This window comes from Nycticebus coucang, chromosome X (genome assembly GCF_027406575.1).
Source record: "Nycticebus coucang isolate mNycCou1 chromosome X, mNycCou1.pri, whole genome shotgun sequence".
In the NCBI taxonomy this organism is placed as follows: domain Eukaryota; kingdom Metazoa; phylum Chordata; class Mammalia; order Primates; family Lorisidae; genus Nycticebus; species Nycticebus coucang.
Window position 1 is genome coordinate 106,811,654 of NC_069804.1, and position 15,954 is coordinate 106,827,607.

At 45.0% G+C, this 15,954-nt stretch overlaps 1 pseudogene; it reads left to right on the forward strand.

The window, feature by feature from the left end:
* The first annotated feature begins 14,422 nt into the window (after positions 1-14,422).
* Positions 14,423-15,277, forward strand: LOC128578488 (E3 ubiquitin-protein ligase Siah1-like; annotated as a pseudogene).
* The last annotated feature ends 677 nt before the right edge of the window (positions 15,278-15,954 follow it).

The following is a 15,954-nucleotide window of genomic DNA, read 5'->3' on the forward strand; positions in this document are numbered from 1 at the left end:
CATTTCTCTTCCTCTTTGAGAGATTGGGAGCGTTCGAAGACTTTATCTTCAATGTCAGAAATCCTTTCTTCTGCTTGCTCCATTCTGTTACTGAGGGATTCTACTGTATTTTTCATATCTTTGAGGGCTGTAAGTTCTTGTTTCAGTGTGTCTAAGTCTTTGGTGGTTTTGTCTTTAAATTCGTTAAATTCTTGAGACAGTTTTTGAATTTCTCCTCGAATTCCTAATTCCATTTTATTAATCTTGTCTGCAAACCAAATTCTGAATTCGACTTCTGACATCTCAGCCAGTTGTTTATGAATGGGATCTTCAATCACATCTGCCGTATCTTTTCTTGGGGGGGTTGATCTATTCTGGTTATTCATGTTACCAGAGTTTTTCCGCTGATTCCGCCCCATGGTTTACTCCCTTTGGTTTTTCCCCTGGGGTTTTATCGAGGGCCCGTACAGTGTTGTGGCCTGAGAAATTGGGGCCCTGTCTGGTGTGGTGGAGCAAAGTGGTTCTGTCTTGTTTTCAGCTGGTTTCTGTTCGATCCTATTGCAACTTCTACTCTGGCATGAAGTCTCAGCTGTGTGGAAAAATCAGCAATTAAGTCACCCCGCCTGCCCACCTCTGGCCCCAGTTGGAAAAGGAGAATCAAACCTTCCTACAATCGCACACCCAGGGCACCACCTGAAAAGTCCTCAGTCTATTAGCCCAGTTCAAAAGGTCCGAATCAACTGTCTCAATCGGCACTTGTCTCAGGTGGAAGGGTTCAAGAGGTCTCTGGGAACTGGATCACAGGGGCCTGGTGACTCCTCTGAGACCGCTCACCCCAGTGCAGCGTGGAGTCAGGAGGAGCCACCCAGCAAACAGAGCAGTCTGGGAAGGTTGACGTCTCCTTCCCCACTTTGCCCCTCTGTCGGACCCAGTCACTGGTATCTCTGCAGATGGCTAACCCAGTTGCCTGCAGTGAACAGACACTCCAGGGGTTTGCACCTGCCTGAATCGCGAGGAAGTCTGCCAGGCCCCCGCAGACTGCCGCTATCTAGCAGGAGGAGATGGGGCCTGACATCTTTGAGTGTTTGATGCAGGTGATGGGAAGGAGGTGTTCACTCAGGCTTAGCCCCGTCCCTGATGGATGCTGCTAACAGAACAGAACAGAACAGACAACTTTGTGAGGTTCTGTCTCTGTTCCTGTCGTCGCCTACAGGAGACGGGCTGTTTTGAGTTCAAACGTCTTTGCTGCTGGAGAATTGCGTCTGAACACCTCTCTGGGTCGGCCCCGCCCTGGAGGCTTCCGGGTTTGTGAGCCGTGTCACTGGTGGCCTCCTCTGGTTGCCCAGGGAGACGGGGGTGTGGCCTCAGAATATCCAGAAGTGAGCGTTCTGCCGTTAAAGAAAAAACGGCTGTTGATCTACCTCCAGGGAACTGCTGCTCTGGTGTGGGCACTCAGGCGACCCTTTTCTCCTCTGTCCCGCGCCCCAGAGTCAGCACTGAGCGGCCGCAGTTTGTGCTGGGTCCACACCCCTTAAGAGATCCCCCAAGAATCAGAACTCTTGGGGGATGGGCCCCCAGACCCGGATTGGGAGTGGGGCGGGGGGAAGCTAGAGTTTCATTCAGTTTCACGCAATACTACGGTCAGGGGTGGGCTCCTGCACTGCACCGCAGGGAAGTGCCACCAAGGCTTGATTTCCCCTCAGCAGAGTGCCCTCTCCTCGCTCACGTATCCCAGAGTCAGCGCTGACCTGACGCAGCTCAGGCACTGTGCACTCCCCTCGAGAAATCACCCAAGGAGCCGAACTCCGGAGGGATAGGCCCTCAGACCCCGAGTGAGAGTAGGGGCTCTCAGCTCTCAGCGGGGAGGCCAGAGTCTGATTCAGTCTTGGGCCCCGTATGCCCGGGGAGGGTTGCTGTACTGCACCGCAGGGAAGTGCCGCCAAGGCTTGATTTTCCCTCAGCAGAGTGCCCTCTCCTCGCTCACGTATCCCAGAGTCAGCGCTGACCTGACGCAGCTCAGGCACTGTGCACTCCCCTCGAGAAATCACCCAAGGAGCCGAACTCCGGAGGGATAGGCCCTCAGACCCCGAGTGAGAGTAGGGGCTCTCAGCTCTCAGCGGGGAGGCCAGAGTCTTATTCAGTCTTGTGCCCGGGGAGGGCTCCTGCACTGCACTGCAGGGAAGTGCCGCCAAGGCTTGATTTCCCCTCAGCAGAGTGCCCTCTCCTCGCTCACGTGTCCCAGAGTCAGCGCTGATCTGACGCAGCTCAGGCACTGTGCACTCCCCTCGAGAAATCACCCAAGGAGCCGAACTCCTGGGGGATAGGCCCTCAGACCCCGAGTGAGAGTAGGGGTTCTCAGCTCTCAGCGGGGAGGCCAGAGTCTGATTCAGTCTTGGGCCCCGTATGCCCGGGGAGGGTTGGTGCACTGCACCGCAGGGAAGTGCCGCGAGGCGTGACTCCCCCTCAGCCCGGTGCCCTCTCCTCACTCGGCGCGCCTCAGAGTCAATGCTGACCAGTCGCAACTCGGGGACTGTCCACTCCCCTTGAGAAATCACCCAAGGATCCGAAGTCCTGGGGGACAGGCCTCCAGACCTCAGTGGGCGGGAGGGGAGCGCCGGGGATTCAGGGTTGCCGGCAAAGGATTCCCAAAGTTTTATTCAGCCCTATGTCCGGCAGGAGAACGCCACGGCACCCCAGTAGGGGAGGTAGGTCCAGTTTTTAGAAGGTCTCTCCCGTGGAGTGTAGTGGGAGGGGCTTTAATTTCTGCCCGCTTGTTCAATTGTGGGGCTACAGAGCCGGTCTCATGGGGGAGGGGGACTCCCGTCCGCTTGGTGGTGGATTTTGTACCTTTTGTTTGCGTCCTTGTGATCACAACTTGCCTCTGCGGTGTTGATGTGCGTTCTTCAGCCTTCTCTCTTGGTGAGGCTCAAGTCCACCAGGATACTTACTAAATTCCTGTCCCTTAACTCTCCTTCTGGACGGGAGCCTTTGTTGAAAGCTGGCTTCAGTCCGCCATCTTGTCTCCCCTCCCCCAGTCTCCTAATTTTAAAGTTTGCAGAATTCTATCCAAATACATTTGAACACAAGTGCAATGGATAATTTTCTACTGAAACACCATTTACCCACATTGGCCCCAGGAGAGGCAAAAGTCTAATGAGACAATCACATACAACACATATTGAATTTGGATCAATAATTCTTATATAAAACAGCAGCCATGAGTCTGGCTCGTGGGGCTGCACGTCCTCAGGGCCTTGGCCACAGTGTGTGGTATTTAGCTGGAGCGTGATGCGGATGTGTCAAACAACTGCGCCAGTTGTAGTTAACCCGTTAGGGGGAAGCCTCGCCACCATTGAGAGTAATGCTCTCCACCCGCGGCAGCTGCCCAGTGTGTCTATTCCAGGGGTCCTCAAACTTTTTAAACAGGGGGCCAGTTCACTGTCCCTCAGACCATTGGAAGGCCGGACTATAGTTTAAAAAAAAAACTATGAACAAATTCCTATGCACACTGCACATATCTTATTTTGAAGTAAAAAAACAAAATGGGAACAAATACAATATTTAAAATGAAGAACAAGTAAAGTTAAATCAACAAACTTACCAGTATTTCAATAGGAACAATGGGCCTGCTTTTGGCTAATGAGATGGTCAATGTTCAGTTCCATATTTGTCACTGCTAGTCGTAACAAGTGATGCAAGTGTGCATCCATTAGTCTAGATCTGGTTGGAGATTTCAGATGTTTCATTCTGGAAAAAGTCTGTTCACAGACATAAGTGCTACCAAAGATGGTTGCCATTTTGAGTGCCTGGTTCCTGAGATTAGAATATGTCTCAGAGGGGGGAGATGCACAGAAATTAAGAAGGCTGCTTGACTTGAATGCATCTTTCAGAGTCACAATTCTGCAGTTCAGCCAGTTCCATTTGGTAAATCATATCCACATTTTCAATGTCAATAGAAAATGGGTTACGGAAAAGCTGTATATGCTGTTCATGGAGATGAAGCTTTTTAAATCAAAATTGGAAATCCTTTTGCAACTTTTCCAGTGAATCCACACATGTTTTATTTGGGAATGCAACCAATGGATTTTCTGCTAACAGATTTTGAGTTGTGGGGAGATGGCAGAAATTTTCTTCCTTCACTTGTTTGATGAGGAGGCCTAATTTTACTTCAAATGATTCCACATGTGATTGTATATCACAGATGAGCTTCCTCTTTCCTTAAAGTTGCACATTGAAATTGTTGAGTAGCTCTGTTACATCTATCAGAAAGGCAAGGTGCCATTTCCATTCTGCATCATTGAGCTCTGGTACTTGTTTTTTGAAAGCAGAAAAGCTGTAATCTGTGGAAGTAGGTCATAGAAATGTTTCAAAATTCTCCCTCGACTCAGCCAATGGACTTTTGTGTGGTACAGAACATCTTCACAGGCAACACTTAGCTCAGACAGAAATTCCTAAAATTTTCTGTGGTTTAATGTATTACCTCTAATGAAGTTAACACAAGATACCATAGTTTTCATAACAGAGTCCCACTTCAGTGATTTACTACACAGCACTTGTTGTTGGATGAGGCAGTGTATGGCTATTGGATGAGAATGGTTATGTTTGTCCATCTCTTGGTTAATGCGAGCAATTACTCCTTTCTTAGACTGCACCATGTTAGGAGCACCATCAGTTGTTACACTGGCTAGTTTTGCCCAGTCCAGCTCCAAACTATTCATGGTTTGGCAAACCTTTTCATAAATATCCTCTTCTGTAGTTGTTCCTTTGATGCTTTGCAGTGCAGCAAGCTGTTCTGTGACTTTGAAATAGTCATTCGTACCACGAATAAAAATTAGAAGTTGTGCAGAATCACAAACAACATTACTTTCATCAAGCACCAAGGAAAAGTAGAAAAGATTTTTGCAGAGTTTTGCAAATGTTGATGCAAATTGTCTCCCATTTCTTCAATCCTTCATTTAATTGAGGGTCCTGAAAGACACACTGTACTAAATAAATTGGCCTTCTCTGGACACATCTCTTTGGCAACAGAAAGAAGGCATTCTTTAACAAATTCTCCCTCCACGAATGGTCTGCCAGTGCACGCTATTATCTTGGCAACTTGAAAACTTGGTCACAGTGATGAAGTATTTAGCTGTTTCTGCTTCACAAAAGTATTTTGCTGAGTTGTCAATGTATATTTCAGTTTTAATATTTTATCTTTTCTCACTTCTCTGACCAAACTATCATATTTATCTTTACGTTGAGTTTGATAATGTTGAAGCAAATTGTATTCTTTGAACACAGATGCTATATTCTGGAATATCAAACACATAGCTCTTTCCTTGTACTGCATGAAAAAGTAATCATAAGTCCACTATTCTTTGTTTTTTTTTGAATTATTTTTATTACATCATAACTGTATACATTGATATGATCATGGGGCATCATACACTCGCTTCATAAACCATTTGACACATTTTTATCACAGTGGTTAACATAGCCTTTCTGGCGTTATCTCAGTTACTGTGCCAAAACATTTACATTCACATTTACCAAGTTTTGCAAATACCCCTGTAAGATGCACCACAGGTGTGATCCCACCGATCCCCCTCCCTCTACCCACCCCCACTTCCCACTTCCCCCTATTGTTAAGTTGTAGCTGGGTTATAGCTTTCATGTGAGAGTCCCAAATTAGTTTCATAGTAGGGCTGTGTACATTGGGTACTTTTTCTTCCATTCTTGGGATACTTTACTAAGAAGAATATGTTCCAGCTCCATCCATGTAAACATGAAAGAGGTAAAGTCTCCATCTTTCTTTAAGGCTGCATAGTATTCCATGGTATACATATACCACAATTTATTAATCCATTCGTGGATCGATGGGCACTTGGGCTTTTTCCATGACTTAGCTATTATGAATTGGGCTGCAATAAACATTCTGGTACAAGTATCTTTGTTATGTTGTGATTTTTGGTCTTCTGGGTATATGCCCAGCAGAGGAATTACAGGATTGAATGGCAGATCTATTTTTAGATCTCTGAGTGTTCTCCATATATCTTTCCAAAAGGAATGTATTAATTTGCATTCCCACCAGCAGTGCAGAAGTGTTCCCTTTTCTCCGCATCCACGCCAACATCTCTGGTCTTGAGATTTTGTGATATAGGCTAGTCTCATTGGAGTTAGATGATATCTCAAAGTAGTTTTGATTTGCATTTCTCTGATGATTAAAGATGATGAGCATTTTTTCATATGTCTGAAGGCCTTGTGCCTGTCTTCTTCGGAGAAGTTTCTCTTCAAATCCCTTGCCCAGCCTGCGATGGGATCCCTTGTTTTTTTCTTGCTGATGCGTTTGAGTTCTCTGTGGATTCTGGTTATTAAACCTTTGTCAGAGATATACCCTGCAAATATCTTCTCCCATTCTGAGGGCTATCTGCTTGCTCTGATTACTGTGTTCTTAGCTGTGCAGAAGCTTTTAGTTTGATGAAGTCCCAGTAGTGTATTTTTGAAGCTGCTTCAATTGCCCGGGGGGTTCTCCTCATGAAATACTCACCCAGACCAATTTCCTCAAGGGATTTCCCTGCGTTCTCCTCTAGTATTTTTATAGTTTCATGTTTTAAGTTTAAATCTTTAATCCAATGAGAGTCTATCTTAGTTAATGGTGAAAGGTGTGGGTCCAATTTCAGTCTTCTGCAGGTTGCCAGCCAGTTCACCCAGCACCATTTGTTAAATAGGGAATCTTTTCCCCACTGAATGTTTTTAATTGGCTTGTCAAAAATCAAATAGCGGTAAGTAGCTGGATTCATCTCTTGGTTCTCTATTTTGTTCCAGATATCTACTTCTCTGTTTTTGTGCCAATACCATGCTGTTTTGATCACTATCGATTTGTAGTAAAGTCTGAGGTCTGGTAGTGTGATTCCTCCTGTTTTGTTTTTATTTCTGAGTAATGTCTTGGCTATTCGAGGTTTTTTCTGATTCCATATAAAATGAAGTAATGTTTTTTCAAGATCTTTAAAATATGACAGTGGAGCTTTAATAGGGAGTGCGTTGAAATTATATATTGCTTTGGGTAGTATGGACATTTTCATAATGTTGATTCTTCCCAGCCATGAGCATGGTATGTTTTTCCATTTGTTAACATTTTCAGCTATTTCTTTTCTTAGAGTTTCATAGTTCTCTTTATAGAGATCTTTCACGTCTTTTGTTAGGTAAATTCCCAAATATTTCATCTTCTTTGGCACTACTGTGAATGGGATAGAGTCCTTAACTGCTTTTTCAATTTGACTGTTGTTGGTGTATATAAAGGCTACCGATTTATGAATGTTGATTTTGTAACCTGAGACACTGCTGTATTCCTTGATCACTTCTAGGAGTTTTGTAGTAGAGTCCTTAGTGTTTTCCAGGTACACAATCATATCATCTGCGAAGAGCGAGAGTTTGATCTCTTCTGACCCTATATGGATAACCTTGATTGCCTTTTCTTCCCTAATTGCGGTGGCTAAAACTTCCATTACAATGTTGAAAAGCAATGGAGACAATGGGCAGCCTTGTCTGGTTCCTGATCTGAGTGGAAATGATTCCAATTTAACTCCATTCAATATGATATTGGCTGTGGGTTTGCTGTAGATAGCCTCTATCAGTTTAAGAAAAGTCCCTTCTAGACCAATTTTCTTGAGTGTTCTGATCATGAAGGGATGCTGGATATTATCAAAAGCTTTTTCTGCATCAATTGAGAGAATCATATGGTCTTTGTTTTTTAATTTGTTTATGTGCTGAATTACATTTATAGATTTACGTATATTGAACCAGCCTTGAGACCCTGGGATAAAACCAACTTGGTCATGATGTATAATTTGTTTGATGTGTTGCTGGATTCTGTTTGTTAGGATCTTGTTGAATATTTTTGCATCTATATTCATTAGTGATATTGGTCTATAATTTTCTTTTCTTGTTGGGTCTTTTCCTGGTTTGGGGATCAGGGTGATGTTTGCTTCATAGAACGTGTTGGGTAGTCTTCCTTCTTTTTCTACATTTTGGAACAGATTGAGTAATATAGGTACTAATTCCTCTTTAAAGGTTTGGTAGAATTCTGACGTGAAACCATCTGGTCCCGGGCTTTTCTTTTTAGGGAGGTTTTGTATAGTTGATGCTATTTCTGAACTTGATATGGGTCTGTTCAACATTTCCACTTGATTCTGGTTAAGTCTTGGGAGGTGGTGCGCTTCCAAGTATCGGTCCATTTCCTTCAGATTTTCATATTTCTGAGAATAAAGTTTCTTGTAATATTCATTAAGGATTTTTTGGATTTCTGATGAGTCTGTGGTTATTTCGTCTTTGTTGTTTCTGATTGATGATATTAGAGATTTTACTCTTTTTTTCCTGATTAGGTTGGCCAGAGGTTTATCTATTTTATTGACCTTTTCAAAAAACCAGCTGTTTGATTTATTGATCTGTTGTATTATTCTTTTGTTTTCAATTTCATTTAATTCTGCTCTAATTTTGGTTATTTCTTTTCTTCTACTGGGTTTGGGGTTGGAATGTTCTTCCTTTTCCAGTTGCGTGAGATGTCCCATTAAGTTGTTAACTTCCTCTCTTTCCGTTCTCTTGAGGAAGGCTTGCAGTGCTATAAATTTCCCTCTTAGAATTGCCTTTGCAGTGTCCCAGAGGTTCTGATAGCTTGTGTCTTCATTATCGTTTTGTTCCAAAAAATTGGCGATTTCTTTCTTAATCTCATCTCTGACCCAGCTATCATTCAGCATAAGGTTATTTAACTTCCACGTTTTTGTATGGGTATGCAGATTCCTGTTTTTACCCAATTGAAGTTTTATTCCATGATGGTCAGAGAAGATGCATGGAATAATTTCTATTCCTTCAAATTTACTGAGGTTAGACTTGTGACCCAAAATGTGGTCAATTTTGGAGTGAGTTCCGTGGGCTGATGAGAAGTATGTGTATTCAGTTTTGTTGGGATGAAATGTTCTGTAGATGTCTGCTAAATCTAAATATTGGATGGTTAGGTTTAAATCTAAGATTTCTTTGCTCAGCTTCTTTCTGGAGGATCGATCCAACACTGCCAAAGGAGTGTTGAAATCTCCGACGATTATGGAGCTGGAGGAAATCAAGTTGCTCATGTCTGTTAGAGTTTCTCTTATAAATTGAGGTGCATTCTGGTTGGGTGCATAGATATTAATAATTGAGATCTCATCATATTGAGTATTACCCTTAAAAAATATGAAGTGACCATTCTTTTCCTTCCTTACTTTTGATGGTTTAAAGCCTACTGTATCTGCAAATAAAATTGCAACACCTGCTTTTTTCTGATTACCATTTGCCTGAAATATGGATGACCATCCTTTCACCCTGAGTCTGTATTTGTCTTATAAGTTGAGATGTGACTCTTGTATGCAACAAATATCTGGCTTGAGTTTTTGTATCCAGTCAGCTAACCTATGCCTCTTTTGAGGACAGTTTAAGCCATTCACATTGATGGAGAGTATTGATAAGTCTGGTGGAATTTTGGGTATCAAGTTTTTCAAAGGTCCAGTGGACATTTTTAATCCTTTCGCCAGTGTGGAAGTTGGAGTTTGATCCGAAGTTTCTGAGTGAGTTTACTTTTGTGGTATAGGATTGGGTTGGTCATTGTGGAGGATAGGTCTGAGAACATCCTGAAGAGCTGGTTTACTTATGGCAAATTTTTTCAACATATGAATGTCATTGAAGTATTTAATTTCTCCATCATAGATGAAACTCAGTTTAGCTGGATACAAGATCCTGGGTTGAAAGTTTTTTTGCTTTAGGAGATTAAAAGTTGATGACCAGCCTCTTCTGGCTTGAAAAGTTTCAGCAGAGAGATCTGCAGTTATTCTAATATTCTTACCTTTGTATGTTATAGTTTTCTTTCGCCGGGCTGCTTTGAGAATCTTCTCTTTCATGTTAACTTTAGTGAAGCTAATTATGATATGTCTGGGGGATGACTTATTGGGGTTGAATCGTGCTGGGGTTCTGAAGCTGTCTGCTATCTGAAGTTCAGATTCTCTAGGCATGTCTGGGAAATTTTCTTTCATAATTTCATGCAGAAGGGCCTCTGTGCCCTTGGAGGTGACTTCATCATTCTCAGAAATTCCTATTATCCTTATGTTGCTTTTTTTCTAATTATCTGAGAGTTCTCTGAGTGATCCGTTTTTGCTCTGCATTTCTCTTCCTCTTTGAGAGATTGGGAGCGTTCGAAGACTTTATCTTCAATGTCAGAAATCCTTTCTTCTGCTTGCTCCATTCTGTTACTGAGGGATTCTACTGTATTTTTCATATCTTTGAGTGCTGTAAGTTCTTGCTTCAGTGTGTCTAAGTCTTTGGTGGTTTTGTCTTTAAATTCGTTAAATTCTTGAGACAATTTTTGAATTTCTCCTCGAATTCCTAATTCCATTTTATTAATCTTGTCTGCAGTCCAAATTCTGAATTTGATTTCTGACATTTCAGCCAGTTGTTTATGAATGGGATCTTCAATCATATCTGCCGTATCTTTTCTTGGGGGGGTTGATCTATTCTGGTTATTCATGTTACCAGTGTTATTCTGCTGTTTCCTCCCCATGGTTATTTTACTCCCTTTGGTTTTTCCCCTGGGGTTTTATCGAGGGCCCGTACAGTGTTGTGGCCTGAGAAACTGGGGCCCTATCTGATGTGGTGGAGCAAAGTGGTTCTGTGTTGCTTTCAGCTTGTTTCTGAAGTCTATTGCAACTTCTACTCTGGCATGAAGTCTCAGCTGTGTGGAAAAATCAGCAATTAAGTCACCCCGCCTGCCCACCTCTGGCCCCAGTTGGAAAAGGAGAATCAAACCTTCCTACAATCGCACACCCAGGGCACCGCCTGAAAAGTCCTCAGTCTATTAGCCCAGTTCAAAAGGTCCAAATCCGCTGTCTCAATCGGCACTTGTCTCGGGTGGGAGAGTTCAAGAGGTCTCTGGGAACTGGATCACAGGGACCTGGTGACTCCTCTGACACGGCTCATCCCAGTGCAGCGTGGAGTCAGGTGGAGCCACCCAGCAAACAGAGCAGTCTAGGAAGGTTGACGTCTCCTTCCCCACTTTGCCCCTCCGTCGGACCCAGTCACTGGTATCTCTGCAGATGGCTAACCCAGTTGCCTGCAGTGAACAGACACTCCAGGGGTTTGCACCTGCCTGAATCTCAAGGAAGTCTGCCAGGCCCCCGCAGACTGCCGCTATCTAGCAGGAGGAGATGGGGCCTGACATCTTTGAGTGTTTGATGCAGGTGATGGGAAGGAGGTGTTCACTCAGGCTTAGCCCCGTCCCTGATGGATGCTGCTAACAGAACAGAACAGAACAGAACAGACAACTTTGCGGGGTTCTGTCTCTGTTCCTGTCGAAATCGCCTACAGAAGACAGGCTGTTTTGAGTTCAAACGTCTTTGCTGCTGGAGAATTGCGTCTGAACACCTCTCTGGGTCGGCCCCGCCCTGGAAGTTTCCCGGGTTTGTGAGCCGTGTCAGGAAATCCCCCGCTCACCGGTGGCCTCCTCTGGTTGCCCAGGGAGACAGGGGGTGTGGCCTCAGAATATCCAGAAGTGAGCGTTCTGCCGTTAAAGAAAAAACGGCTGTTGATCTACCTCCAGGGAACTGCTGCTCTGGTGTGGGCACTCAGGCGACCCTTTTCTCCTCTGTCCCGCGCCCCAGAGTCAGCACTGAGCGGCCGCAGTTTGTGCTGGGTCCACACCCCTCAAGAGATCCCCCAAGAATCAGAACTGTTGGGGGATAGGCCCCCAGACCCCGATTGGGCGTGGGGGGGGAAGCTAGAGTTTCATTCAGTTTTACGCAACACTACGGCCCGGGGAGGGCTCCTGCACTGCACCGCAGGGAAGTGCCGCCAAGGCTTGATTTCCCCTCAGCAGAGTGCCGTCTCCTCCCTCACGTGTCCCAGAGTCAGCGCTGACCTGACGCAGCTCAGGCACTGTGCACTCCCCTTGAGAATTCACCCAACGATCCGAACTCCGGGGGGATAGGCCCTCAGACCCCGAGTGAGAGTAGGGGCTCTCAGCTCTCAGCGGGGAAGCTAGAGTCTTATTCAGTCTTGCGCCCCGTAATGTTGCCCCGGGAGGGTTGGTGCACTGCACTGCAGGGAAGTGCCGATGAGGCGTGACTCCCCTTCAGCCCGGTGCCCTCTCCTCACTCGCGCGCCTCAGAGTCAATGCTGAGCAGTCGCAACTCGGGGACTGTCCACTCCCCTTGAGAAATCACCGAAGGATCCGAATTCCTGGGGGACAGGCCTCCAGACCTCAGTGGGCGGGAGGGGAGCGCCGGGGATTCAGGGTTGCCGGCAAAGTATTCCCAAAGTTTTATTCAGCCCTATGTCCGGCAGGAGAACGCCACGGCACCCCAGTAGGGGAGGTAGGTCCAGTTTTTAGAAGGTCTCTCCCTGGAGTGTAGTGGGAGGACCTTTAATTTCTGCCCGCTTGTTCAATTGTGGGGCTCTTGAGCCGGTCTCATGGGGGAGGGGAACTCCCGTCCGCCTGGTGGTGGATTTTGTACCTTTTGTTTGCGTCCTTGTGATCACAGCTTGCCTCAGCGGTGTTGATGTACGTTCTTCAACCTTCTCTCTTGGTGAGGCTCAAGTCCACCAGGACACCTACTAAATTCCTGTCCCTTAACTCTCCTTCTGGACGGGAGCCTCTGTTGAAAGCTGGCTTCATTCCGCCATCTTGTCTCCCTCCCCCTCAAGTCCACTATTCTTTGAATATCCTACACTCCGAGTCAATTTTTTTCTTTCTTGATATCATTGTTTCCTAGGGATTCCAAATTGCTATTAGTAAAATACCAGTATCTATATACAGCGCTCCAAAAACAATATACCAGGAATAACTTTGCCCACATAGAGACATATTGACTGCACTGCCCATCAATGCAGTCTGATCAGTGCCCATGAATGCAGTCTGATCAGTGTCCATCAATGCAGCCTTGCCAGTCCACATCATTTCAGCCTTGCCAGTGCCCATATGGTAGAACTCCGCTTTTACCTCAGGCTCACACTGGTGTGGTGCAGGAACAGGTACGGTTACAGAGCCGGTTCCTCCACCACCTTTCCAGTTCACACTACCCTATGTGAACTGCAATGTGATCTGTGAACTCGCACAGGAATCGGATCGCATGGGTGAGAAGACCCAGGTGATCAGATTCTACTGCAGGAAAAAAGAAGGCATGCATGCCTTTTTTCTTCCGAATCTTGTGAGTTTAGCCATACAAGCATATGGCTGAACTCACAGTGCTCAGAGATGGCAACAGTATAAACCGGGGCTTATGCAGCACACAGCATACAACATCATACACAACTGAATAGCAATCAGAATATAAATGCAGCCACATCTATGGTGCATCTTAGAATGGGTACAGCTATTGCACTAATGTACACAGCTATGATTTAACAATAAAAAGAAAAGATAAAAAATATATATATAAATGCACTTACTGGCAATTAAATTGGGTTTCTTACTCCTTGGCTGTCTGCAGAGCTGAATTAAGTTCCCATGGGCCCCTAGGCAGATTACCAGTTTGGGGCCCCCAGGCAATAACACTGAGCACTGACCATTTGTGATAACACTGACTGCTGGCAATTTGCATTTATACTGAGCACTTACAATTATCATAATCACTGAGCACTGACTATTTGCATTACCTCTGAGCACTGACAATTTGCATTAGCACTGAGTGTTGACTATTTGCATTATCACTGTGATGCAACCCCCCTAGAAACTACCCCCAACCAACTAACCAACTTAAAAAAAAAGGCTCTTCTAACTTCAAAAAAAGGTGCCCCCATCTGCAAAAAAAACAAAAAGACCTCCTAACTTCAGGAAAAAAAAGGCCCCCCTTAACTGCAAAAAAAGGCCCTACTAACTGCAAAATTAAAAAAAAAAAAAAACGACCTCCTAACTTCAAAAAAAAAAAAAAATCCTAGCTTATTCTTACCTCAGTCCTTAGGCAGCAGCAGGCTCTGCACAGGCAACCTGGTGACTCCTCCGATTACACCAGAGACTGAGATGAGGAGTCAAGAAACAGAGAGAAGGAAGGGTGGGGAGAGACAGAGAGAAGGAGTGGAGTCGGAGAGTAGGAGGGGAATTGGAGAATGTGGGGCACATTCCACACATGCGCACTGTGGCCCGGACAGTGAGTTGCTAAGCAGGATGGCAATAACACCTGACGGGGAAAGACAGAGAAAAGGAATGGAGTCGGAGAGTTGGCGCACTGCGTCCCGGGACAAGTTGGCCACTAAGCAGGACAGGCAGCTGTGGCAAAAACACCCAGCAGGCCGGATAAATGTCCTCAGCAGGTCCCATGTGGCCCTTGAGCCATAGTTTGAGGACCCCTGGTCTATTCAGTCTGGGTGCTCCCCAAATCCATGGGAGTTGAGGACTGAGTGCTTTTGAGCCAGGACCAGGTTCCGGGTGCCCTTTCTGCCCAGAAAAATGAGCCATCAGACTGCCAGGGCACTACCTGCTGGTCCCTCATAGTGTCCACCATTCCAGAGCATGCCTTCCCTGTCTGACCCAACCGCATCCAACAGTGACTTGGTGAGTCATTTTGAGTGTCCAGTCTGCTTTGACTATGTGTTACCACCCATCCTTCAGTGTCAGCATGGTCATCTTGTTTGTACCAACTGTTGCCAAAAGCTGACTTTTTGTCCAACTTGCTGGGACTCATTGGGATCCATTCACAACTTGGCTATGGAGAATGTGGCCAGTTCAGTACTTTTTCCTTGTCAAATACAATACGCCTCTTCTGGGTGTGAAATAACTCTGCCACCATGGAAAAAGCAGACCAAGAAGAGCTCTGTGAGTTTAGGCCTTATGCCTGTCCGTGTCCTGGTGTTTGCTGTCAATGACAAGGTTCTTTGGAGGCCATCATGCCCCATCTGTTGCTGCAGCATGTGTACCTTACAGTAATACAGGGGGAGAAAACAGTTTTCCTTGCTATGGACATTAATGTTTCTGATGTTTTTGACTGGGTGATGATGCAGTCCTGTTTTGGCTTTCACTTCATGGTGGCCTTGCAGAAACAGGAAAACTATGGTGGTCAACAGTGGTTCTGTGCAATTGTATAGCTGATAGGAACACCCACCCCAGCAGGTGGAAAATTTTACTTACCGACTTGAGCTGAATGGTCATAAACAGCGATTGACTTGGGAAGGAACTCCTCGGTCTATTCGGGAGGGAATTGCCACAGCCATTATGAAGAGTGACTGCCTTGTCTTTGACACCAGCCTTGCACAGCTTTTTGCAGATGGCAATTTAGGCATCACTGTAACTATTGCCAAGTGTTGAAATGGCAATAAGACATTTTTTTGACCAGTGTTGAGAACTATCCCATTTCATTTCAGAAAAAATAAGGCACCCTTCTGCCTGCCAACCTAAAACTCTTTTGGTTGGTAGAAGGTAGATACATGAAAGTAAATGAAAGAAAGGCTGTAAAACACAGGAAGTAGTTTCATGTAGTAACACTGGTATCTTTAAAAAGAAGTCAACAGTAAACCACTGAAAATATATATTTTTACACCCAAGGTGGGCATCTTTGGTACTAAAAAAGGAAGCATTGTAAAATAATTCTGAGTTTTGTGCTTCTTGTAGATGATTGTATTGCTGAAAAATATTGGGCTTGTTGTTTGCATGTATGTGTGGGTGTGATCGTGTGTGTGTACTTTTGTATGTGTGTGTGAATGAACGAATGTGTGTGAGCATTTGTGTGAGTGTGAGCATGAGTTATTTTCTCTTGAACTGACAAGGCATCTTGAGTGGTCTTTTGTCAAGGTCCCCTCCTGAGAGCAGTGTCTGGTGAGACCTGTGGAAACTGGTGGCAATTGACCGAAGAAATAAAGAGTTAGAAGCAATGGTAAAGAAAGACAAGAGATGTGGAGTAGAATTAAAAGTTGGAGCTCAGAGGTCCATTGCCCATCATGGGATTCTGGCAGTGTTACTGAGGGTTTGCTTCACTGTGATTTGAT